General features: G+C 48.0%; 1 long non-coding RNA gene across 1 annotated transcript in view; it reads right to left on the reverse strand.

The window, feature by feature from the left end:
- LOC144819749 (uncharacterized) overlaps positions 1-17,255 on the reverse strand; it is a 102,785-nt gene extending 85,530 nt beyond the window's left edge. The window contains exon 1 of the long non-coding RNA XR_013607547.1: positions 17,183-17,255. This is a non-coding gene — a long non-coding RNA (uncharacterized LOC144819749). The remainder of the gene's footprint in view (positions 1-17,182) is intronic.
- Positions 17,256-25,392: the final 8,137 nt, after the last annotated feature.

Consider the following 25,392-nt stretch of genomic DNA (forward strand, 5'->3'; position numbering starts at 1 on the left):
ATTTGGTGAAAGTGGGCGGACTAAACCAAGTGTAAGAACTAATTTCAGAGCTCTCCAGATTTACACATTCTTATGTGTGCTCATTAGTATAATTGATGACATCACAGGAAATTACATCATGTAATTTAATGTCATCACAAAAAGTGACATTAGAGGAAGTGACATCACATCCAGTAAAATGACAAAATGTGTGAGAATCAGCCGCCTCAGTGTGACAGCTGATTCTCTGACTAATTTGCATTGTTCCCACACATGATGCATGAGGCTCAGGGCTGTATTACAAGTTAGAGGTCCCATGGACCGTTGTATCAGCGGTGGTGGTGGAAGCGCGGTGCGCTCGGCGGTCTGAGCATCGTATTACAAGTTGGCGGATCACCCTTGCAAAGATCCCTGCAGGACTGGGTAAGGGGAAAGGTAGTCGTCATAGGGCAGTACAGGGGAGCTGCACTGCCGCCAATAATTACGAGTTGCCTGATCCACAAGCAGACCGTGGCGGTCTGACCACCAGCTTCAAGCTAGCGGTGAATAAGGATTTGGGATGTGTACTCACCCCTTTCTTCTTCAGGCACATTCTGACGTGGATCCCTTTCTCCAGGTACCCCCTTCACAGGAAGACCTTCACCATGAGGATTACGACCGTCTGTACGGTGATATACAGGTGTGTCTTTTTCATACCATATGCCCATAGCCAAGACTGCCAACATATGGACTGAACCCCAGTAATGGGTATATGGTATTCTTCCACATATATCATGCATATGTGCATCCAACACATATGCAGTCAAAATGCACACACAGACATTGCCATATTTGAGAAAAATACTCACCACCACTGCAAGATCCCCATCTCCACACCGCCTGACTCGTGATCAACTCGTTATACGGCGGTCTTTGGACCGCCAGCACCATGAGCTGCTTGGCGGGGGTGGACCCAGTCCTACGGCGGTTGGACCGCCAAACTTGTAATAAGGCCCTAAGTAATTGAGCCAGTAGGGCCAAGACTAGTCTCTTTTGGGAAAAAAGCACTGTTTCATGAGCATGAGCACTAAACCTTAGGGTTGCAATCTGCTCGTTTTATTATCAACATGACCGATATTTCATGTCCCAGTCCCTACACAAAGTAGGAAAATCACCTAAAGGTAGTATTTTATTCTCTTATCATTACATACTATAAAGAGCAAATATAAGAAGAGAGCAGTTTAAAATGTGTTCCAGAGCTGTCTTAACGATCCCTGGCTGATAATTAAAGTAAACAAAGACTGAAAGGCTATGTTAAAAACGAATACAGAAGATTTTCTATAAAGTCCCATTTGAGTATCATGTTTGGGGCTTTGCAGACTCCTAAAAGGTGAACAATGGCCAGTATTTTTCTCAGGGAAAGGTGGCACCCTATACATTTTTCTGCCTGACTTAGCAGCATGCCATGTCAGCCCACCATCTATCTTTGCCCAGTCCTGCCACGTACCACACATCACGCGTTAGACTAATGTATTTCTGTGTGGTGCTCCGCATCACCGCACTGAAATGCATTGTCACGCATTATAGTCATAGCGCCTCAGCTGTTACTGAAGCTGTTAGCACTGCCTAAAACTGTTAAATGGGAATGGCAAGGCAGCTGCAGCTTGCCGTGGCGTGTGCGCGCTAGTAGCAGCTCTGCTGGCAGGCTGCATGCTACGATATATCATCCTTAAGTTCAGACCCTCTGAGACAGTGATTAACTAGGTGTGGGTCTCAGATTGATGTCACTGATCACGTCGAGGTAGGGCCCAATGAGGACTACCGAGACATGACTGCCCAGTCCTGCCAGAATTAACTTGTGGAATGAGCAGCAAAACATTTTACTTGCACTTTAAATTGCGGTAAATCATGGCGCGGCAGTGCTACCTGTTCCCACAGGCTGCCGTGTGGCTCAGCTGTCTCAGTCTGAGAAAGTGCAATAAATTTAACCCCGGGCCGTGCCGTGGTGATCTCAATTGGCGTTGTCAAGAGGGACACTGGACTGACGCACGACAGGCTTTGACGACTCTAGGACTTACTGACTGTGACCAGGTGGGCCCCAAATGCTAATTGCGGTGGTGGCTTGTGGCCTGAGCTGCAACAAGTCATGTAAAGTAAGACAGGAGTGGTGCAGTGCTGCAGCCACCCGAGTGTGTGTGTAAGTGTGCTCCAAATGTGAACACAGTCACCCCCATGTTTGCCGACATCATTTTTCAGTCAAGCCATCAATATTTCTGATCACTGTAGCATTTTGCATACTTAGTAAATATTTAAACTCACAAATGATTTTAAAATCTTACGCTCCGTGCAACATGATCTCGAGAAACAGGAAAAGCTTCCAATCCCCACCGCTTAGGCCAACGCATATTTGACCATGGTGCCGTAAAGTCTATTGCAGAGGCCACTGGCCACCACCCAAAATGTTGTGCAGCACCTACACCTCCATGGTGCAGGCCTCCAGCACCTGCACCAGAAACGTCTCTAGCTCGGCATCAGCCACGCTGGGATGATTGGTGAGGAAATGATTTGTGGGCGGCATTCTGTCCTTGCAAGGCTGCTCCAGCAGCGACAAGACCTAGGCCTGCACGAACATCAGATACAAGCAATAGGAGACCTCCATCAAGCAATAGAGCAGGCTAGGGTTGGACCTTAGAACTGTTGGTAAAACACTCTTCTGCTCCCTGGGCTAGTACCGCAAGTAAAGCCCCACCCCAATTTCCAACTTTTCACAGTTGAGTAACAAGTACAAGTCTAGTATTGCAGCAAACATTAGAGGGATTCAGGTAGCCTACATATTAGTTGTAATAGTTAGAGGTCCTGTGTTCTGGCCTACAAGTGGGCAGCAGACCTGGAAAAAAAACAAAGGAATACACAACCTCAAAGGGAGAGAAAAGGCACAGAAAGAATAAAGGACACCATCCCCCAGAAGCATGGCTGATGATAATCAAGCACAAGCCCAACAAAGAGCCCCAGTACAACACGCACCTACTGGAGTGCTGCCATCCTTCAGTGAACTGGCGGACCCGGCGACAGTGTCCCCGAGGTGGAAGATTTGGATAGAACGTCTGAATAACTATTTCGTAGCCACAAGGGAGACCGGCGGGGCAGTGAAAAGGTTTTTACTTCTCCTTTATGCCAGAGATGAAATAGTCAAGATATTCAAACACTTGCCAAACTCTGGCATTGCCACGGACTACGAGGCTGCAGTGGCGGCATTAGATGCGCACTTCGACCCCCAACTTAATCCCGATTTTGAACAATTCAAGCTGCACTAGGCACGCCAACGTGAAGGGGAGTCAATTGACGCATTCTACGCTTGTCTGCGCGAACTGGCCAGCACGTGCTCGGAGGATAATCAGCCAAAGGAGATAAGGGCCCAGATAATCCAAGGGTGCCGAGACAAGACACTAAGAGGCCTCATTTTGTGTCAACCAAAAATCGCCCTGGAAGACAACCTCATATTAGCCAGGACCCACGATCTATCCCCTGGCAAAAGCAAACAAAATAGACCAGGCCCTCACGAAGATGCAGGAAAGATCAGAGACCATCAAAACGGAACGAGATGACGCTCTACGAGCACGGACACGGAGTGATATATCCAAGTAGACAAAAATTGAAATGTCTAAGATGCGATATGGGTACTGTTGGCATGAGCCTCATGCGGCAAAGGACTGCCACGCGCAAGGCAAAACCTGCGCGAATTGCGGGATTCCCAACCACTTTGTAGCAGTAGGCAGAAGACGAAATCGAGGTTGAGACACCCGAGGACAAAGGCCACCCTCATGGACAGTGCGACAGCTATCCATAGCAGACTCCACGCAGAAGGAGGAACCACAAAGAACTAGCCAAAGGTACCAAGGGCCAGAAGACTCGTCTACGGAGAAAGACGAAGTGGAAACATACCTAATCTCGTTCACACGAGAAATCAAACGCCGCAGAGGGCCGCAACTCACATGTGTGGTCAGGATTTCAGGATTGGAGGTGAGAACGATCAATGATACAGCGGTGTCGTAAATGTGATGGGCCTTAAACAGTACCGGCACCTCCAACCTCGACTGCCGATCACCCTGTCCCAGACCAACATATTTGATTATGGGAGCCACACCCCTCTGACACTGAGAGAAAAGAAGACCAAGAAGTCATAACCGTCAGCCATGTCATAGACCGTGAAGCGGACACCCTAATCAGCAGTCACACTGCGGAAGACCTTGGTTTGGTATTGTTTGCCAGAAGTGTCCAGATGAACCAAGCTGATGAGTTACTGGACCATTTCCCAGAACTCTTCCAAGGGCTCGGACACATGAAGTGTGAAGCTATAAAACTACACATTGACAAGACCATCACCCCTGTGGCACTACGACATCAGCAAGCCCCATTTCACCTGAGGCCCCTGGTGGAAAAAGAACTTGAAAAGCTCCAGAAGCAAGGGGTGATCGAAAATGTCTCCGGACCAATGTCATGGGCGTCCCCGATGGTCATCGCGGAGAAGCCCAAGCAGCCAGGAGCCATATGTCTCTGCATCGATATGAGGTTACCCAACCGGGCAATCAAGAGGGAGCGCCACATAACGCCAACCATGGATGACATAATTGCGGACGTCAATGGGTCCAGGTGTCTTTTAAAAATAGACCTGAACGCTGGGTATCACCAACTGCCTTTGGTGGAAGAAAGCCGCTACATTACAACTTTCAGTACCCACCTGGGGTTCCGTCGTTACAAACAACTGAACTTTGGAATATTCTCCAAAGCAGACGTGTTCCAGAACACTATCCACAAGATGTTATCTGGTCTGCCCGGGGTGATAAACGACAGCGATGACATCCTGATCCGCCTTAGTGATCATGGCACAACACTCCACCGGGAGAAGTGTCTGTTTGTACAACCGTCTCTAGAATTCTCCGGATACATGTTCAACCAGGAGGGTACCAGGTGGATCCGAAGAAGTCGCAAGCAATCCGAAGCACCCCAGCTCCAACCACGCCCACCGAAGTCAGGAGTTTTCTTGGCATGGCCACCTATTGCGGGAGGTTTATCCTCGATCTTTCAACCCACGCCGAGCCACTGATGGCTCTCACATAAGTGGATGTTAAATGCAACTGGGGACTGTGGGAAGAGGAGGCATTCCAGAGCATCAAGGACGCACTACTGGGAGAAGCCATCCTCGCCTGTTTCGATCCGGTGAAGCATACAGAACTACTGGTAGACACCAGTACGGTGGGGCTGGGAGTAGTGCTCGCCCAGGAGCAGGAGCCAGGCTGGTGAGTGGCTCTGTCATTTTCCAGGAAGTCGCTGACCCCCACTGAAGGAAGATATGCTCAAATTGAGCGGAAGGCGCTTGCGATAAAATGGGCCTGCAACCATTTCCATCTGTACCTGACAGGCCAGCCATTCACTGTGGTGACAGACCACCAGCCTCTGGTCCCCTTTTCAATAGGTCAGCCCCTTATCCACCTCCCCAAATTGAGCAATGGGCCATACATCTCCAGCCCTACCAAATGGAAGTAGTCTACCGACCCGGGGTGAGGAACCCCGCTGACTTCCTGTCCCGAGACCCGCCCCCGAAAGAGGAGACAAACGACCTTGAGGAGGCGGAACAGTATATAAAAATGATCTCCGTTGCGGCATGCCCCCAGGCAATGACGCTGGAAGTCATCAAGAAAGCCACTGAGCAAGACCCCATATACACCCGGACTCTTCAAGCAGTTCAAAAAGGGTCATGGAAGACATACCTCCAGCAAACCAACGCGTGAGTGCCTGAGGACTGTGGAGAGTTGATGAAAATATGAAGGGTGCGGAGCGAACTGAGCGCCATGTCAGATGGAGTACTCCTGCGAGGCCTGAGGCTGGTAATTCCACAAGCTCTGAGGCAACGAGCAACTCAACTGGCCCATGGGGATCACCAAGGAGTGACCAAAATAATGGCCAGAATGAAAGAAAAGGTCTGTTTTCCAAGACTCAAAACGATGGTCGAGGACCTAGTATGCCACTGCCCAGCCTGCTAGATGACAAGCGCACTTGAGCGACCGATCCCGATAATCACAGAAGAGGTCTTTACCATCCTGTGGTCGAAAGTCAGACTTTGAGAGCGTCCCGGGAGGGAAGCATACGCTCGTCCTCATAGATGCATACTGCAAATACCCCATATTGGAACCAGTCGTGTCGAACGCCTTCGCCAATGTGGCACCCGTCCTGGATAAAGTGTTTGCCACATTTGGGTTCCACACCGAGATCCAAAGCGACAATGGGCCACTGTTCCAAAGGGCTGATTTTGCCACCTTCCTCCAACATTGAGGGATCCATCACCGCCATGTCACGCCCTAATGGCCCCATGCCAACGGGGGCTTGGAGCGATTCCTGAGGACATTAAACAAAATACTGCGCATTGCCAACGTGGAACAAGCAGGCCCTGAGCGGCGCCTCGACGAGTTCCTCTGGGAATATAGGAGCACCCCACACTGCACCACGCTGCAGAGCCCCTGGGCCCTCGTGTTTAGAGGGCTGCGGAGAGACCTGATCCCCACGTGTCCAGGGTGGACACCCCAGCCCCATGACGTCCAGGAAACCCAGGCGAGGCGAGAACAGCAAAATTGCCAGGCAAGCATCCGACACCACGCCGTGCACCGGTCACCCCGGCCAGGTGCAACAGTCCTCCTCAAAGATCGCCGGCCTGGGGGAAAATTTTGGATTGCCCATGAACCAGGCAAGTGGACAGTCATTGCCAGCAATTGGCACCATGGTGACAGCCTGGAAAGGGAGCAAGGAAATATCCCGAAACATCTCCTGATTGAAGGAGGTCCCATCAGTGTCCTTAGAGTCGGACCCTCGGCACCCACCGGACCTGGACAGGGATACCCCATGCAGAACAGAGAAAGAGATCAACATCCCAGAATCAATTTCATCAGGGCCTCTGTTTCCCAGTTCTCCACCACCCATACTGTCGCCATGTACACCATCCATCCGAAGTCAACAACACCGCTACAGCCTACGACCCAATCCCTGACCCAACAAGCATCTTCTAGACTTTGTGTGTTAAAACATCAAAGACTGATGCCAAGGCTTCTTAAGTGCTTGCTGGTCTTCCTGGACCTGTGTTTAAAGATCCAAGTTGGGGAGGGATGTAATAGTTAGCGGTTCTGTGTGCCGGCCTATAAGCTGGATACTGTCACAGGTCAACCACGGGCCAGGTGTTAATAAAAGGGGAGGACCCCCCACGTTGGTTTTCTCCCAAGACCGGTATGCTGAGTGTGTCTATAATTACTGTCCCCCAATATAGCCCTGCGTTTGTCACCGTTGAGGCCTCACCTCCATACCACGTCAGCTGGATAGAACACTTAGTAAGAGCTTGACTATTTAAGACGCGTGTTTGTACATCAGCTACATGAGTTACGTCTTGCTTGTAAGAACTGGAGTAATTTAAACAGCACTACCTCCAATCCAAATGAGGCTAAAAAAGTGTCTTTCCTCCTGAAGCCAGTATATATACACCAAAATCCAGTCTTTATAGAAATGCTGAAGTGCTATTTAAAAATGTTTTTATGATTATATGACTGAATGCACCTAGGGCTTGCATTCTTTTTGGAAACTAGTATCGTTGGTAGGCCCTGGGCCAGTAACTGGACGCACACACAGACTGCTTACACTGGTGGCCAGATCTTTACTGAACCACGCCCAGAGCCCTGGGCTATTTATTAATGTTCCTGCGTGCCGGCCCGCGCGGACGCAGGGTCAACCCACTTTGGTCACGCTAGTAGGGGTGTGGCCATGCATCCCCTCAAAAGACTTCAACATGGGCTTGCCCGACCCCGAGCAACATTACATTCCTCCTTTACCTACTAATGCAAAACATAAAAAAACCATAGAATGATGCATCAATGACTACATATAACATTACAGTCTATGCCAAACGTATTAAACAGTTGGAACAGTCTTACTTGGTTCTCGCGTGTGCCCCGGTTCGTCCCTCTGCTAATGGCTGGCAGTGGGCAACAAAGTCTCGATACCTCTGTGATGGTCTCGGATGGGGACGCAGGTGGTACCTGCCCTGGTGACTCCTGCCTGGCGGGGTTTGGAACAGGTCCTTGGAACAGTCTGTCCCAGACGGTTCTTGGCTGCTCTGCGTCCCTTGCGACGGGAGACCTACAAAGTCCTGGGTGGTTTGGTCGCTCCTTCCGCCTGAGGCCAGTGGAGGGGTGTCATCTTCGGCTGTTTCCCCCGAGGCTTGAGGGGTGTCCGGGTTGGCCGCTCCTGGTTCTTGAAATTCTTCCCAGTCATTCATCGGGGCTCTTTTGAAAAACTACACGTTCCTGGTGACCCTTTCTTCTCCTCGGGACGCGGTGATCATGGTGCCTTTGACTCTTGTCCCGGTCCAGGGATCCAACTCGAAAGGCAAACGGAACTTCCCTCCTGGGTGGCGGTCCCGTACTAGCACTCTGTCACCAATACCAATTGAGCTGTCCATCGCCTTCCTCCTCCGGGATGCGTCCATGTTTGTCTTTGTTCTCCGTTCCATGGACTGGTTCGGTGGGGCCGGTGATGCTGCCCAGGTAGGGTGGTGTGAGATAGTGTCCGTTACTAACCTGCCGAAACAAAGGCGGCTCGGTGGGACTCCGGTGGTGCAGTGGAGGGGTCAGGCGGTATTCTCGCAGAAACTGGTAGAGAGCTAGTTCTAGACCTTGGTCGTCAGCCAGCGCTATTTGAATAGTCTTGTTCAATGTCAACATCAGCCGCTCCACCTCCCCGTTTGCTTGGGGCCACCGTGGGGTTATCCGGCGGTGTTTGATTCGGTGTGACAACAGAAACTCGTCCAGTTCGGTGCCATTGAAAGGTGGGCCATTGTCTGTTCGCAGTTCGCCAATGAGACCATGGGTGGCGATTATCTTCTCCAGCTTTGGTATGACCGCTGAGGCTACAGTAGAGGACAGGATTTCCACCTCGGGATACCGTGAGAAGTCGTCCACCACTACGAACATGTATTTTCCGCCTGGGAGAATGCCGAAGTAAGCACTGGCTCATTCCCACGGGGACGTCGGTCCATCTTCGGTGATCACTGGCGCCGGGTAACATGGTAGGCTGGTCGCCAGACACACGGGGCACAGATGGACTGCGGTTTCTACGATCCGATCCAGGCCTGGGAACCAGAGTTTGCTCCGAAGACGATTCTTCGACTTTACTATGCCTTGATGCACGCCGTGCGCAAGGAGGGCCGCTTGGTGAGTGAGGCATTCTGGTAGCACGAGGCGAGGGCCTCTCAACAGGCAACCTTCCGTGGAAACGGACAGTTCGTTGCGGACCAGGTACAGCGCCTTCAACGTGGCTTGAGCTTCAGGAGTGCGGAATGAGGTCGGGCTTTGAAGAGACCTTCAGTTCCCTGATGCGCGGGCTTGAATGGCTATTTGAAGGCAGTCGTCATCTTTGGTGGCTCTCACTACTTCGTCTAGGGAGATCCGGAGTGGCCTGGATCTCTCTACAATCATTCAGACATATTCTTCGGTGGCGGCAGCTTCAGCCGCCTCCACCTCGGTGACTGGGCGGGCATGCCGTGACAGGAAGTCCGCCGGGTTTCGGGTGCCGGCCGGTACTCAACGGTGAACTGGAATTCTTGGAGCTGGAGCACCCATTTCTCGATTCGGGGTGGAGGGCGTGTGGAGGAACCTTGGAACAGCGGAACTAGAGGCTTGTGGTCAGTTATCACTATAAACGGGTGTCCATACAGGTAGATGTGGAAGTGCCTGCACCCCCACAAGATGGCGATGGACACTTTTTCTATCTGCGAGTAGCGCTGTTCCGTTGGTGTGATGGTCCTGCTTGCGTAGGCAACGGGGCCCATTCCCCGCAGGCTTGTTGTTGAGCTAAGACGGCCCCAAGGCTTGTCGGGCCAGTGTCTACCAACAGTTGTGACTCGTTCCGGGGGTCAAAGTAGGCCAGGGTCGTGTCCGCAGAGAGCGCGGCTTTGTTATTTGTTATTTGTTATTATGGGTTTATATAGCGCCGGGTCACCTACAGGTCTCAGGGCGCTTTGACCACAGAACATAACATCCGAGAAAAAGAAAGGGTGGAGTGCCTAAGCTGGACTGAGTGCTGTTCTGAACAAGCTGGTCTTCAAGGCTTTCCTGAAGCGGAGTAGATTCTCCTCCTTTCGGAGTGTTTCAGGCAGGGCATTCCAAAGGTTCGGTAATAAAACCGAAAAAGATCTCCCTCCCATTGTGGCTAGCTTAAAACGAGGACATACAAGGAGTTTGGCATCAGAGGACCTGAGATTTCTTTCCGGTCTATATATCTCGTTCCTTGATATAGGTCGGGCCTTCCCGTAAATGGCTTTGTGGGCTATGCACAGGCCTTTGAAAACAGACCTCTGTCCAGTTGGTAGCCAATGTAGACTTTTTAATAGTGGAGAGGCATGCGTTCTCCGCGGGAGATTGAAGATAAGTCTCGCGGCGTCGTTTAAGACTACCTGAAGTCTGTTTGTTAATATTTTTGGCAGGCCTAGGTAGAGCGCATTGCCATAGTCGAGTCTTGACACTATGGTGGCCGAGACCACTGTGCGTAACATCGACTGGGAGAGAAGAGGGACTAGTTTACGCAACTGTCTTAGAAGACCTGTACAAGTGCCAACCACGGTGGAAACCTGGTTGGTCATTGAGAGGCCGCTGTCCAATTTAATACCCAGACTTTTGACCGTGGCTGCTGGCTGTGGGGTTGGGCCCAGCTCCTGGGGCCAGTACATATCGCTCCAGGAGGAGCACTTAGATGGTATTATCAGCACCTCTGTCTTTTACGGGTTGATTTTGAGCTGGTTGATGGACATCCAGTGGACCGTGTATCTGAGTATATCTTGCGCGTGCAACTGGGCATGTGCTGTATCATCTATGCCCAGCAGCAGCTGTGTGTCATCAGCATAATTGAATACCCGGCAGCCCATTCCCGCTAGTGTGTTAATCAGGGGCTGTAGATATATGTTAAACAGGAGTGGGGATAGTGCTGAGCCCTGGGGGACGCCACAAGTCAGGCTTCCCACTCCTGATACACTATCTCCCATCTGGATTCTCTGCGTTCTCCCAGATAGAAATGATTCCAGCCACCGAAGGGCTAGACCCTGGATCCCGAACCCAGCCAGCCTGTTCAGCAGGATGGGATGGCTGACAGTATCGAACGCCGCTGATAGGTCTAACAAAATCAGGGCGCTCGGTCTTTTACTGTCAGCCATCCTTCTGAGCTCATCCAGCACCGAGAGCATGACCAACTCGGTGCTGTGGTGTGCACGAAAGCCTGCCTGCCTCTCATGGAGTAGATGGTTAGACTCCAGATAGCTTGACAGAGATTTTAGTACATGCTGTTCGAGTACTTTAGACAGGAAGGGCAGCTGGGATATGGGTCGATAATTTTTTAAGGCATTGGGATCTACCCCCACTTTTTTTAACAGCGGTCTTACACGAGCTTCCTTGAAGCCAGTTGGGAGCCTGCCAGTACTCAGGGATTTATTAAGTGTGGCTAGAATATGGTTCTCTAGAATTGGGCCTGCCAAGCAAAAGATGCTTGGGGGGCATGGATCCGCTGGAGAGCCAGATTTTGTCTTTCTCATCAGTGACTCAAGGGTTAGTGGATCCATAGGGGGAAATGATAATAAGCAGCTAACCGTTGGCTTTAGATCGATATGCTGCTCAGTTAAACTGCACCCCGTGCTTTTTATTTCGCGCCTGATAACATCAACCTTATCCAGAAAATATTTCTGGAAGGTGTCACAGTCTATGCTGCTTTCTGCATCTTGGGCTCTTTTTGTTAGTTCTTTCAGGATTTTGAACGTTTCCTTTTGAACATTATTCGCCTTATTTATACGGATCTCGTAGAATGCGGCTTTAGTTGTCTGGATAGATTTTTTGTAAGTACGGAACGCCGTTTTGTATTGTTCGCAAGTGGCTATATCCTTATTCCTCCTCCAGTTTCTCTCTATGTTACGCAGGGCCTTCCTTTGGTCCCTCAAGGCAGGTGTGAACCAAGGGGCTCCCTTTTTCCCACTATTTTTTGTCTGAAGTTTCTCAGGGGCTATTTGATCAATGGCCTTTACCAGAAAGTCCATCATGTCTTTACAATCCTGATCTACATCTTGGTTAAGCATTATTGGCTGGGCAATTCCTCTAAGTGATGTAGTCAGTGTATCTTGGTCTATGTTTTTCCACTGACGGGTCAGTCTGGTCTTAGGTGCTGGACGTGAGGGTATGGTGTCCAAAGGGATGTCACAGTAGATCAGATGGTGGTCTGACCACATACAAGGAAGGATTCCGACTAGTACCACCCTGAGATGTGTGGTCCATATCAAATCCAGGGTGTGGCCTTTTATATGGGTGGGGGCATTCACAAGCTGCCTGAATCCTAGAGAAGACATGGTTGTCTCTAGGGTGTTGGCTGCTTTGGTTCTCTGGAATGATTCCTGTTGCTTTGGGCCCCACTCCCATGTGCTTGTGGCTTTAGTTAGGTCGCGAAGGGGGCCAGTGAGGTCTGACAGGCCTTTGATGAACCGCCCGCAGTAGGTGACCATCCCTAGGAAGCTGCGGACGGCCGTCACTGATGTTGGAGCGGGGGCCTCATGAATGTCCTTGACCTTGTCTGGGTCCTGGCCTATCCCTTGGTCCGAGAAACGGTAGCCGAAGAAGCGGATGTCCTGGCGCAGGAATTCGCAGTTCTCCAGGTGGAGGGTGAGGCCTCGGTCTTGAAGTCGAGCAAACACTGAGTGGAGGCCTTTGATGTGTTCGTCTAGTGTGGGTGAGTGGACGAGGATATCGTCACTGACGTTCAGGACCCCCTCCAGCCCCTGCAGGACGTTCTGGAACACCTCCGCCGCACTTGATATCCCGAAGTTGAGCCGTGTGTATCGCCACAGACCGGCGTGAGTGGTAAAGGTGGTGATCGTGCGCGAATCCGGGTGGAGGGGAATTTGGTGGTACCCCGACTGTAAGTTCATCTTTGAGAACCACTTCGAGCTGGACAGCTCCCCAATGATGTCATCTATGGCCGGCGTCAGGTGGCGTTCCCGCTTGATGGCGAGGTTGGGGAAGCGCATATCCACGCATATTCGGACGGCATCGGGCTGCTTTGGTTTTTTCGCTACCACGATGGGCGACACCCACGGGGTGGGGCTGCTTACTCTCTCGATGATACCTGCCCGTTCCAGCAGGTGGAGCTCCGCTTCCACTTTAGGCCGTAGGTGGAATGCGATGCGTCGGTGTCGGAGGGCTATGGGGGGACCGATTTGTCTATATAAAGGTGGATGGCTGGTCCCTTCAGGCGTCCAATGCCTTCGAATAAGGCCGAGAAGTCTTGTATCAGATGGTTGAGGCCGTGAGCTTGGACCGTGAGGGCAAATTGGATCAACCCGAGGTCCTGCGCTGTTCTGCACCCCAATAAGAATCCCGAACCTTCTTGAGACACATAGATCTTGGTCTGCTGGCGGGTGGTCTCATGGGATAGGTCCGCCAGGAACATCCGGCACAGGCGAAGCGGGCGTCTGGTGCCATAGGCGTACACTTGTACCCTGGTGGGATGGAGTGTTGGGGCGTCTACCAGTGTCCGGTACACGCTGGCCGCCATCAAGTTGATTGTCGCCCCTGTGTTGATCAGGGCTGCTACTGCTTGGTTCTGCACATTGATGGTGCACATGGGCGCTGCTGTTGGCGTGGCCGCAAGGGTGTTTAGCATCCGGACTACATGGACAGAGGCAGCGTCAGCTTCGTCGTCGTCCATATCGCTGCTGGTTGGGCTGCCGGGGGTTTGTTCCACCGTCCTTACTCTCCGGGGTGGGCCATTCTGTTACTTCCTTGGTGTCGACTGGCACACACTTGCGGAGTGATTGATTTTTCCGCAGGCGCTGCAGGTCTTGCCCTGCGCCGGGCAGGCTCCGTCGTGTGGCGTAGGGCCTCCGCACCATGCACAGGCGCGGCTGCGCGATGACTTGACGGGCTTGGGAGTCCCTCTCCGGGGAGGCTTTGGGCGGGTGTCTGGGGCGTCCGTCTGTAGAGCATACACCGGTTCTGTCTTGATCGCGATGGTGGGCTTGGCCTCCATATGCACAGCTCTGGCCTTAGACAATTCCTTTGAGCGCCCGAACGTGAGGATGTCTCGCATCGGCATGTTGTCCTCCTGAAATACCCTCTCACGCAATTTCGAGGACGCACACCCCCCGGATGAACTGGGCACGGATTTCATCATCTGCATCAGTGAGTGTGCACGTGCTGGCCAACCTCTTCAGCCTCGCGTAGAAGACATCGACGGACTCATCTGGGAGTTGGCGGGCTTGGCAGAGTAGGAACCGTTCGTAGTCTGCGCTTGCGAAGGGTTCAAAGTACGCGTTGATCGCGTTGCGCATCAAAGCGTAGTTTCTGGGTGGGCCGTCCTCCTTCATGTCCTTGGAGATCTCATGGATGTTTGCGCCTCCGAAGTGAAGCAGCATAGCACTCCGCCGTGGAGTCGCAATTTCAGCCGCCTCAAAGAAGTTCTCAAGACACTCAACCCATTTCTTCCACTTTGCAGCTCGCGATGGGGGAGGGTCGGAGACGGTGAAGGGCTCCAGGGGGGGCACCGTGGTCATGGTCGCAGGGTCCTAGTGTGGGCGAGTAGGGTGAGACGTCCTCCGTCAGGGGTGCACAGGCGTAGGGGGGTCACAGCTGGTGGGCGTGCTGTAGGAATGTCTGACTAGGGCGTCCGAAAAAGTGTTCAAGGTGTTTGAGCTGTGGGCCAGGGCGGAGACGTATACCCACGCGAGATGCGTGAGGTATGGCACCAGTCTATTGTCCTCCGGGAGGACGGATTGCATGTACCCCCATGGGCGGTGACCAAACCGCTGGCCTGCTAGCTGGGGCCGGTGTGTTGGTAAGCCACTGTGGGGCAGGGGAGGCCAGCCGAACGTTGGTGTACGTAGCGCACTCACCTGTCTGCGATGCGGCCCTTCCGCGGGCCGGGGAGTGACATAGGCCGCAGCCGGCGTGCATGCATGCGCAGACGTGGCACCTGAAGGCAGGCCGCAGACGCGGGTCGGACAAGGCCGAGCGCTCCCGGTGGGTAGGCAGGGTCTCGTGGCAGGGGGCCTAGCCGGAGCAGGAGGCGTGGCGGGGGCCAACGGACCCGTGAAGCAGGGCTCCAGCACCGCGTGGGAGGTGCCGGTAAGCTGTGCGGACGAGGTGAGCCACTGGAGGTCACTGCAGGCTGCACTGCGGGTGGCGGTGATGAGGCACGAGAGGGCGCGGCGGGTGGCGAGACCACCTCGTCGCCAGTGTAGTATCGTGGGTAGGCCCTGGGCCAGTAACTGGACGCACACACAGACTGCTTACACTGGTGGCCAGATCTTCACTGAACCATGCCCAGAGCCCTGGGCTATTTATTAATGCTCCTGCGTGCCGGCCCGCGCGGACGCAGGGTCAACCCACTTTGGTCACGCTAGTAGGGGTGTTTATTTATTTATTTATGCGATTTTCTATAGCGCGAACTTTACCCGAAGGTGTCAGAGCGCTTTACATAAGCACCAGTTGAGAAACATAAGGATTTAGGATTACATGCGTTACAAAAAGGATACACACGGAAAAAAATTGCAAATGTACAAGATGTAAAGTCACACAAGGAGGCGATACACGTTGATATACTCTAAGATGGTATTAAGGTCTACTGCATATACTAGTGATTACTCTATATACATAGGGAAGGGATAGACATGGATATACTCTAGGAGTCACATAGAAATGGAAGAGAGCACAGCGGTCTACTGCATATACCAGTGATTAGAGTTATCTCTATATACATAGGGAGGGGATACACATGGATATACTCTAAGAGTCACATAGAAATGGAAGAGAGCACAACGATCTACTGCATATACTAATGGTTAGAGTTATCTCTATATACATAGGGAATGGATACACATGGATATACTCTAAGAGTCACATAGAAATGGAAGAGAGCACACCGGTCTACTGCATATACTAGTGATTAGAGTTATCTCTATATACATAGGGAAGGGATGGATATACTCTAAGAGTCACATAGAAATGGAAGAGAGCACACGGTCTACTGCATATACTAGTGATTAGAGTTATCTCTATATACATAGGGAAGGGATATGACTGGATATACTCAAGGGTCACATAGGAACGGTAGATGGTACAAAGATCTACTGCAAATACTAGTGATAAGAGTTATCCCTATAAACAAAAATAAGCACACATAGTAGAGATCCTCAGGCAGAGTTCCCTTAAGTGGGGTTGTAGGGGCGACGAAGTCACAACACCAAGGTAGGGTGGGAGGGAATCAAGGGTAGGGAGAGAAGGCAATGCATAAAAGGGAGGAAACATTTGAGGAACATCAAGGGGGGAACGAGGGAAAAGGGTAAAAGACGAAGGAATGGGCAAGAAGACAAGCCGGGGACAAGAGAAAAACGTCCGAGAGCAGCAGCAAAATGGCGGGCAGGAAAAGTGAGGAGGTCCATGAGAGTCTGTGGTCCACCAATACAGTGCCTCAAGTGTTTCCCGTACCAGGGTGAGTAGTTAAGGTCATCCGACACTCCGATGCATCTTATAAGAGTGCCCCTGGCCAAAATGAAAGATGGAAAGAAGTGTGGCCATGAATCCCCTCAAAACACTTCAACATGGGCTTGCCCGATCCCTGGCAACATTACAGAAACCCGAGCGATAGTAAGGACCTCAGTTCCCTTTCAATTAATTCTCCTTAAGGCAGCTGCTATGTGAGTGGGAATGCATGTGGCTCCATTGTTTCCGTGTCTTCATTGCTTGATTTTGCTTGCAACAAAGTGTCACTCATAGTCGTTAAAAGTCACTCATATTTTCACTGAAATTATGAAAATGTCACACATAAGCAATCTGAAACCCTGGCAGCTATGTTTGTGAGTTCATGCAAAGTGGAAATGAGCATCTGTAACGCAGAGAGAGAACACACTTATTTACACAGTTGATCGCTCAACCATCTCCAGTCCTTGTGGGGATGGAATTCGTTTCTTATGCGTTACACTATCCCTTGAAGTGTCACACTTTGGCGGGGCTGGGTTGGGCAACGAACAGGGGCATAACGCAGGTCCCAGCGGAGTCCCCTGGCCCTCAACGTTTATGCATATCCGTGAGATACATGAATTTCAGAGCCCCGCCTAAATAGGTGGGAACCTCGCGCGTGTGGCACATAATTGAATACTTACTGTGGTTCCGTTTAGAAAATAAGTCGTTCTACTTGAGAATGCTTAATGCTTTCGTTGGGTATTCAGCCACCCGGGCTCTGAAGGATACGCTGAGCGTACGCACGCAGCGCCGCGTCGAACCGCCGCAGGGCGTGGCCGAGGTTATAAATAATGCGGAAGAAGTACTCGTGGCTCATTTCTTATGTGAGCGGGCTGGCTGTGTGTTGGTGTTTTATGTGTCTGGGTTTGGGGTTTTTGTTTGGGTTCGGCGTATCCCGGGTTTGCCTGAATAGAGCCCACCATGGCCTTTCATCAGCACAGTACGTGTAATTGATGTCTGGCTGCTGTAGCCTTTTCTATAGGGCGACTCTTTCGGTTTGTTATTTGAGTCAATGAGTACACGACTGTCAGTCTCCAAGTGTGCGCACGAACTCAAAAGCACCTTCAAAAATCAAAGACCTATCTATTCATGCAGGTTTGCCATACACAATGATAGCTATGAAAATGAACACCGAGCGAGGCTGTCGTAGACCCAACGAAACAGCAGATGGCAATGTTTCACTTCATCATAATTATAATTACGTTGGACTTCAATAATTGTGTTCGCATTGTTTGGTCGCCAAAGTTTCTTTTTTAATTATCTTAAGTGTGCTATCACTTGTCAGCCTAGAATGTCGTTAAATTCCTGTAAACAGTTGGGCCCTTTAAATTGCATTCAAAGTGGGTCGTCTTAAGTACAGATGCGCGCTCAACGCAGCCAGAAGCGGATTTCTCCGAACTTAAGCAATCGTTGTTGAGGCTGTCAATTAAAATATTCTGTGCTGAAACGTTCAATAAAAAAATGCGTAAATTCATCCGGGAAGGTTGTATTCTGCATGGAGAATTGTTCCTTCCAACCTTGACCACTAAAACAACATCTGATACCTTCATTTATTTGTGTTTTTTTTCCAACTAAGAAGCAATGCTCACGTTTTCAGCATTTCAATAACGACGATGAAGTTGGCTTCTTATTCAGCCAACATCTTAATCGCTGGTGTAAATTCTCGTATATATTTTTTTTAGCAGAATTTTAAAAGCTGAAATAGTTCACTCCTCAATCATGATTGCAAATCACAGAATGGAGGTAAAACTAACTTGTATAAACCAAAAAAAGTATAGCTTTCAGAAAGACAGTTTGAACTTATTAATAAATGCAGGATATCTAAAAAGCAAAATTCATTACTAAGGTTTCCGAAAAATGCATAAAAACTAACATTTAAAATATGTATTACTGCTGTTCCTTTCAAATTAATAAAGTGCATAGACAGAATTTATAAAGTGCATACAGTTGAGTAATAATCATTGCAACAGTTTCTCACAAATATAATAAAGTGCCTAATGCAAAACAGAATAGTGTCGTGATGACCCTAACGCTATGTAAAAGCAAAATGAAAAAACACTTCAACAATATAGTACAGCAAGCCAACAATGAAGTTTTCTATCACCCAGGATTCGATTAACAGCTCAGCCATAACATAGTAAAGAGCAACATGGCCTTGTAAGTTAGCATCCTATTGGCCAGCATCTTATTCTGCTAACATTTTTATTTGTAGACAAAGTTTTATATAAAACACAACCTTAAATAATTCAGCTAATTCCATTTTATCACACTTCACATTGCCATATTATGAATTTGTTGTTTTTCAATCGCCGCACATACCACTAATACGCCTATTAGGATTTAGTCTGACACTACCAATCTTCCCCTGAAACATGGGACAACTTTGCCACACTCAAAATTAATATCTTAAGAAATGGAGAACCCCCTTGCAAAACCTGTATTTAAATTGCCCAAGCAAGTCATTATTTTTGGCACCATATGGCTCGCCATGACCTCAAGGCATCCCTAAGGATTTTTCCCAGAATAAGTAATCATACTTTTCCTATAGAAAATTAACACTGGCCCACAAATATTTTGAACACACAATGTCTCCCTACTAGCTTCATAAGGATTTAGACTGAGCCAAGCAATGCTACTACTCTCAAGCCAATACATCCATAGGAGCTATAGACAAATAAGTAATCATCCTTTCTGCCATTAAGATCAATATGGCTCGTCAATTTTCATATTGATTCTAAAGAGATCACCCATCTACACTACACTTTTTAATATTTATTTCTCAGAATTGGCAGCTCTCATCAGATGTTTTGGAATGGCTCTAACATCCTACGCGGATGACACCCAAATTGTGGTAGCCATCAGCAAAAATACTGTACCCCGAACAAATAGATTTAGGGACTGTATGTCAGCAGTCAGTAAATGGATGAGCTTGCATTGCCTCAAGCTAAATTCAGGGAAAACAGAGGTAATTCAGGGAAAACAGAGGTGATTCTGTTCGGTAATTTCCCCCCCTCCTGGTTCCCGATTTGGTGGCCAGATGACCTGGAAAAAGGCACCTATCCCAGTCCCTAAAGCAAAAAACTTGGGTGTGATGATAGACCAGAGACTGGATTTTGAATCTCAAGTGAAGGCAGTTTTGTCATCATGTTTCTTTCTGCTTAAAACTATTAAGAAAATCCTACCTCTGATACCCGTAGAAAGTAGGAAAACGGTAGTCACTTCCCTAATGCTTTCTAAACTGGACTACTGTAACGGGTTTTACCTTGGTATGCCCATGAAGCAATTACGAAAGCTCCAGATGATCCAAAACGTGGCCACAAGGCTTCTCCTGGATATCCCGAAATTCCAGCCAGTGGGAACTCACCTCCAGAGCCTACACTGGCTTCCAATCAAAAGTCTGATCAGTTTTAAAACTCTGTGCATTACCTATAAAGCACTACACGGAACTCAGTTCCTGAAACACTCACTGCACTGGTACTCTCCAACCAGATGCCTGAGATCACAAGAGGCAAAAGTGATACTCTCTCAGATTCCTCAAGGTATGTTGGATTGGAAGGAAATTTGTGGTGGGAGCCCACAAGGCTTTGCAACTCCCTCCCGTTAAACATCAGAAATCTGTCTTCCCTAACGCTATTTAGGAAAGCCATGAAGACCTGGTTTTTAACTGACTAATGCTTTTGTCAGCTTCTCGGTTTGCTTGCGCCAAGACACCACTGGTATTTGTGCGCTGTATACGTTTTTTAACATAACATACTTGTATGTAAATTGCCTGAGCCAAGCAAACTTTGTCACTACAGGTGGCACCAAACAGGTTGAATTCATTTCAAGCATTCTCATGTAGTTACATAAGTTCTCTTATAGGCAAAACACATTGGCGCACACACATTTAAGATGATTTTCAAATACACCACATTCCCCAACAAGCTCAAAGGATTTAGTCTAAGCCAGGCAACGTTTCCTCTGTGCCAGCCTCAAGACAATGTCTTCCATAAGAGTCATAGGGGAATAGGTAGCCATTCTTTTTCCCATCAAGATCAACTAGGCTCACCAATTTTCATATGGTTTCTATTAAGGGGAGCACCCCTCTATAGTACCTGTATGGAAATTTCCTAGCCTAGCAAAATTTGTCACAACAGGTGGCACCAAACGGGGTTCCCTCACCTCAATGTATTCCTATTAAATTATGTCGGAATAAGTAATTGCAGTTCTCTATTAGGAAAATTACATCTGCTCGAAAATATACATTTTGTTTTTAAAACACCCCATCCCCCTACAAGGTTCATAAGGTTTTAGCCTGAGCAAAGCAACATTTGTACCAAAACATGAGCCCACTGTACCACTCACCAACCAATGGCATTCATAAGGACCTATAGGCGAGCAAGAAACCATCCTTTCTCCCATATAGATCGGCTTGGCTCACCAATTTTCATATTGTTCATAATCAAGAGAGCACCCCTCTATGATACCTATATGTAAATTGTCTGAGCCAAGCAAATTTTTTCGCAACAGGTTGCAACAGACTGGTTGCCCTAACCTCAATTTCATTCCTACATAGTTACATCTGAATAAGAAACTGTAGTTCTCTTATAGGAAACCAAATTGGCTAAAAAATTTGGTTGATGTTTTTCAAATACACCACATCCCCCTACAAGAACCATAAGGATTTAACATGACACATGAATAATTTCCAACAAAACATGGGCCCACTGTACCACCCATCACTCAATGCATTCTTATGGGGCAATAGGCAAATTAAAAAAAACACCCTTTCTCCTATGAAGATCACATTGGCTCACTAATCCTCATACTGATCCTAATAAAGAGAGCACCACTCTACACTACCTGTATGTAAATTGCATGAGCCAGGCAAAATGTGTCACAACAGGTGGCACCAAACTGGTTGCCCTGACCTCAAAGCATTCCTATATAGTTACATCCGAATAAGTAATTGCAGGTCTCTTATAGGAAAAACACATTGTCTCACAAATATGCATGATGTTTTTCAAACACTTCACATCCCCCTACAAGCTCCATATCGATTTAGCCAGAGCCAAGCATTGTTTTCACCTGTGCCACCCTCAAGCTTGTGCATTACTCTGGAGTTATAGACAAAATCCTTTCTCCCATCAAGATCGACTTGACTCTCCAATTGTCTCATATTCTAATAAACGAGGCATCCTCCTATATTACTTGTATGAAAATTGTCTGAGCCGAGCAGAAGGTGTCACAACAGGTGGCATCATACTGGTTGTCCTTATCTCAATGCATTCCTATAGTTAAATCCGAATAGGTAATTGTTGTTCTCTTACATGAATAACACATTGGCTCACAAATATGTATTATGTTTTTTAAACACACCACATCCCCTTACAAGTTTCATAGGAATTTAGCCTGAGCCAAGCAAAGTTTCCACCTGTGCCCCCCTCAAGCCAAAGCATTCCTTAGAAGTTAAAGGACCATAAATAACAATCCTTTCTCTCATCAAGATCATCTTGACTCACTAATTTCCATCTGGATCCTAATAAAGAGAGCACCCCTCTAAACTGCCTATATGTAAATTGCCTGAGCCAAGCAACATTTGTCAGAACAGGTGCCACCAAACTGGTTGCCCTTTCCTCAATTCATTCCTGTAAAGTTATATCTGAATAAGTAATTGCAGTTCTGTTATAGTAAAAGCACATTGGCTCACAAATCTGTATGATATTTTTCAAACACACCACCTCCCCCCTATAAGGTCCATTAGGTCCGAGCCAAGCCATGTTCCCACCAAAACATAGGTCCACTGTGCCACCCACCAGCTAATGCCTTCCTATGGGGCTTTAGGCCAACAAAAGACATCCTTTTATGGATGAAGATCCACTCTGCTCACCAGTTTTCTATCTTATTCCAATAAAGAAAGCATCCCTTCATAGTGCTTGTACGTAAATTGTCTGAGCTAAGCAGAATGTTTCACCACAGGTGGCACCAAATGGGGTGCCCACCCCTCAATGTATTCCAATACAATTAGGTCTGAAAGGTAATTGCAGTTCTGTTATAGTAAAAGCACATTGGCTCACAAATATGTATTTTGTTTTTCAAACACACCACATCTCCCCTACATCGTCCATAAGAATTTAGCCTAAGGTAAGCAACATTTTCACCAAAACATGAGCCCACTGTGCCGTCCACCAGCCAATGCATTCCTATGGCATTATAGGCAAATAAGTAACCATCCTTTCTTACTTAAAGATCATCTTGGCTCACTAATTTTTAGATTGTTCCTGATAAATAGGGCACCCCCCTGTACTACCTGTATGTAAATTGCCTGAGCCGAGCTAAATTTGTCGCAACAAGTTGTCCCAGACTGGTAGCCATTACCTTGATGCATTCCTGTGGAGTTACATCAGATTAGGTTGTTTTCCTATAAGAAAAGCATATTGGCTCCCAAATATGCATGGTGTTTTTCAAGCACACTACATCCCACTACAAGCTCCATTTAGCCTGAGCCAAGCAAAGTTTCCATCTGTGCCTACTGCTCCACCCTCATGCCAATGATTTCCTATGGAGTTATAGATAAGTAAGTCACCATCCTTTCTCACTTGAAGATTAACTTGGCTCACCAATTTTCATCTTGATCCTAACAAAGAGAGCACCACTCTACACCACCTGTATGTAAATGGCCCGAGCCAAGCAACATTTGTCACTACTTCTGGCACCAAACTTGTTGCCCTCACCTCAATGCATTCACATGAAGTTACATCCAAATAAGTAACTGTGATTCTCTTATAGGAAAACAAATTGACTTAAAAATATGTAGTTTGTTTTTAAAAGACACCACATCCCCCTACAGTGTCCATAAGGATTTAGCCTGAGCAAAACAATGTTTCCACCAGAACATGGGCCCACTGTGCCGTCCACCAGCCAATGCATTCCTATGGCATTATAGGCAAATAAGTAACCATCCTTTCTTACTTAAAGATCATCTTGGCTCACTAATTTTTAGATTGTTCCTGATAAATAGGGCACCCCCCTGTACTACCTGTATGTAAATTGCCTGAGCCGAGCTAAATTTGTCGCAACAAGTTGTCCCAGACTGGTAGCCATTACCTTGATGCATTCCTGTGGAGTTACATCAGATTAGGTTGTTTTCCTATAAGAAAAGCATATTGGCTCCCAAATATGCATGGTGTTTTTCAAGCACACTACATCCCACTACAAGCTCCATTTAGCCTGAGCCAAGCAAAGTTTCCATCTGTGCCTACTGCTCCACCCTCATGCCAATGATTTCCTATGGAGTTATAGATAAGTAAGTCACCATCCTTTCTCACTTGAAGATTAACTTGGCTCACCAATTTTCATCTTGATCCTAACAAAGAGAGCACCACTCTACACCACCTGTATGTAAATGGCCCGAGCCAAGCAACATTTGTCACTACTTCTGGCACCAAACTTGTTGCCCTCACCTCAATGCATTCACATGAAGTTACATCCAAATAAGTAACTGTGATTCTCTTATAGGAAAACAAATTGACTTAAAAATATGTAGTTTGTTTTTAAAAGACACCACATCCCCCTACAGTGTCCATAAGGATTTAGCCTGAGCAAAACAATGTTTCCACCAGAACATGGGCCCACTGTGCCATCCACCAGCCAATGTATACCTACAGTACTCTAGGCGAGTAAGAAACCATGCTTTCTCCCATGAAGATCAAAATGGCTCACCAATTTTCATATCGATCCTAATAAAGAGAGCACCCCTCTACACTACCTGTATGTAAATTGCCCAAGCCAAGCAAAATTTGTCAGCACAGTTGGCACCAAACTGGTTGCCCTCACGTCAATGCATTCCTATGGAGTTACATCCGAATAAGTAATCATTGTTCTCTTCCAGAAAGTCACGTTGGCTTACAAATACATATATTGTTTTTCAAAAACACTGCATCACCCTACTAGGTACATGAGGATTTACCTCCAGCCAAGTCATATTTCCATCCCGACCCACTGTGCCAACCTCCAGCCAATGCATTCATAATGACTTGTAGACGAAAAAGTAACTATCCGTTCACCCATAAAGATCAACTAAGCTCACAAAGATTTTTATTGGTCTTAATAAAGGAAGCATTGAAAATGGTTCATGCAAAATTCAATGCATTTTAATTAATGTCTAAAAGACTAAGGGGCACATGCATCAAGCTAGGCAATTGTGATTCCTTAATAGCGATTATTAAGGAATCGCTATTGCCTATGCATGTAGGTTTTGCAAAAATATTTGCGACTCCTACACATTCCGTAACTATGGAATACCTTCCTATTCATTCCAATGGGCATAAAGGCCCATAGGAATGAATCGGAAGCTTTTGGCATTGGATTTTCCGTACACTGTACAAGATAAACACTGTGGAATATGAGAATTGTCAATAACATTTTGTTTAACCCCTTTGCTGCGGCGGCAATTCCGCCTGCTCAATAGAACGCGCCGCGCAGGCACGCCGAGCGGGCCGTGACGAAACCGCTCCATCACCGGCACAGCGCAACCGAGGCTGGTGACGGAGCAGTTCCGTCACCAGCATGGAAGGGGGTAAAAAGAAAGTGTGGTGTGCTGTGTGTGTGGCTTTTAAGATGGCCTGTTGTCTTTCAATAAGGAAACCACAGGGCTAAAATAATAAGTCTTTATCCAGAAGTAGCAGGAAAAAGGCTCAGAACATAAAAATGATACCTTGTGTGTTTGAAACCTCAAAAAAAACTTGACACTCAAAGTTAGTGCTCTGGCTCCTTGCTGAACATTTTTGTATACAGAGAGGCTCAAGTTCTTATCAAAAAGATTTGGAGACTTTCTAGGCAAGAAGTAAATTGGAAAATGTTTCTCTCTGCA

This window comes from Lissotriton helveticus, chromosome 2_1, assembly GCF_964261635.1.
Source record: "Lissotriton helveticus chromosome 2_1, aLisHel1.1, whole genome shotgun sequence".
Lineage (NCBI taxonomy): Eukaryota > Metazoa > Chordata > Amphibia > Caudata > Salamandridae > Lissotriton > Lissotriton helveticus.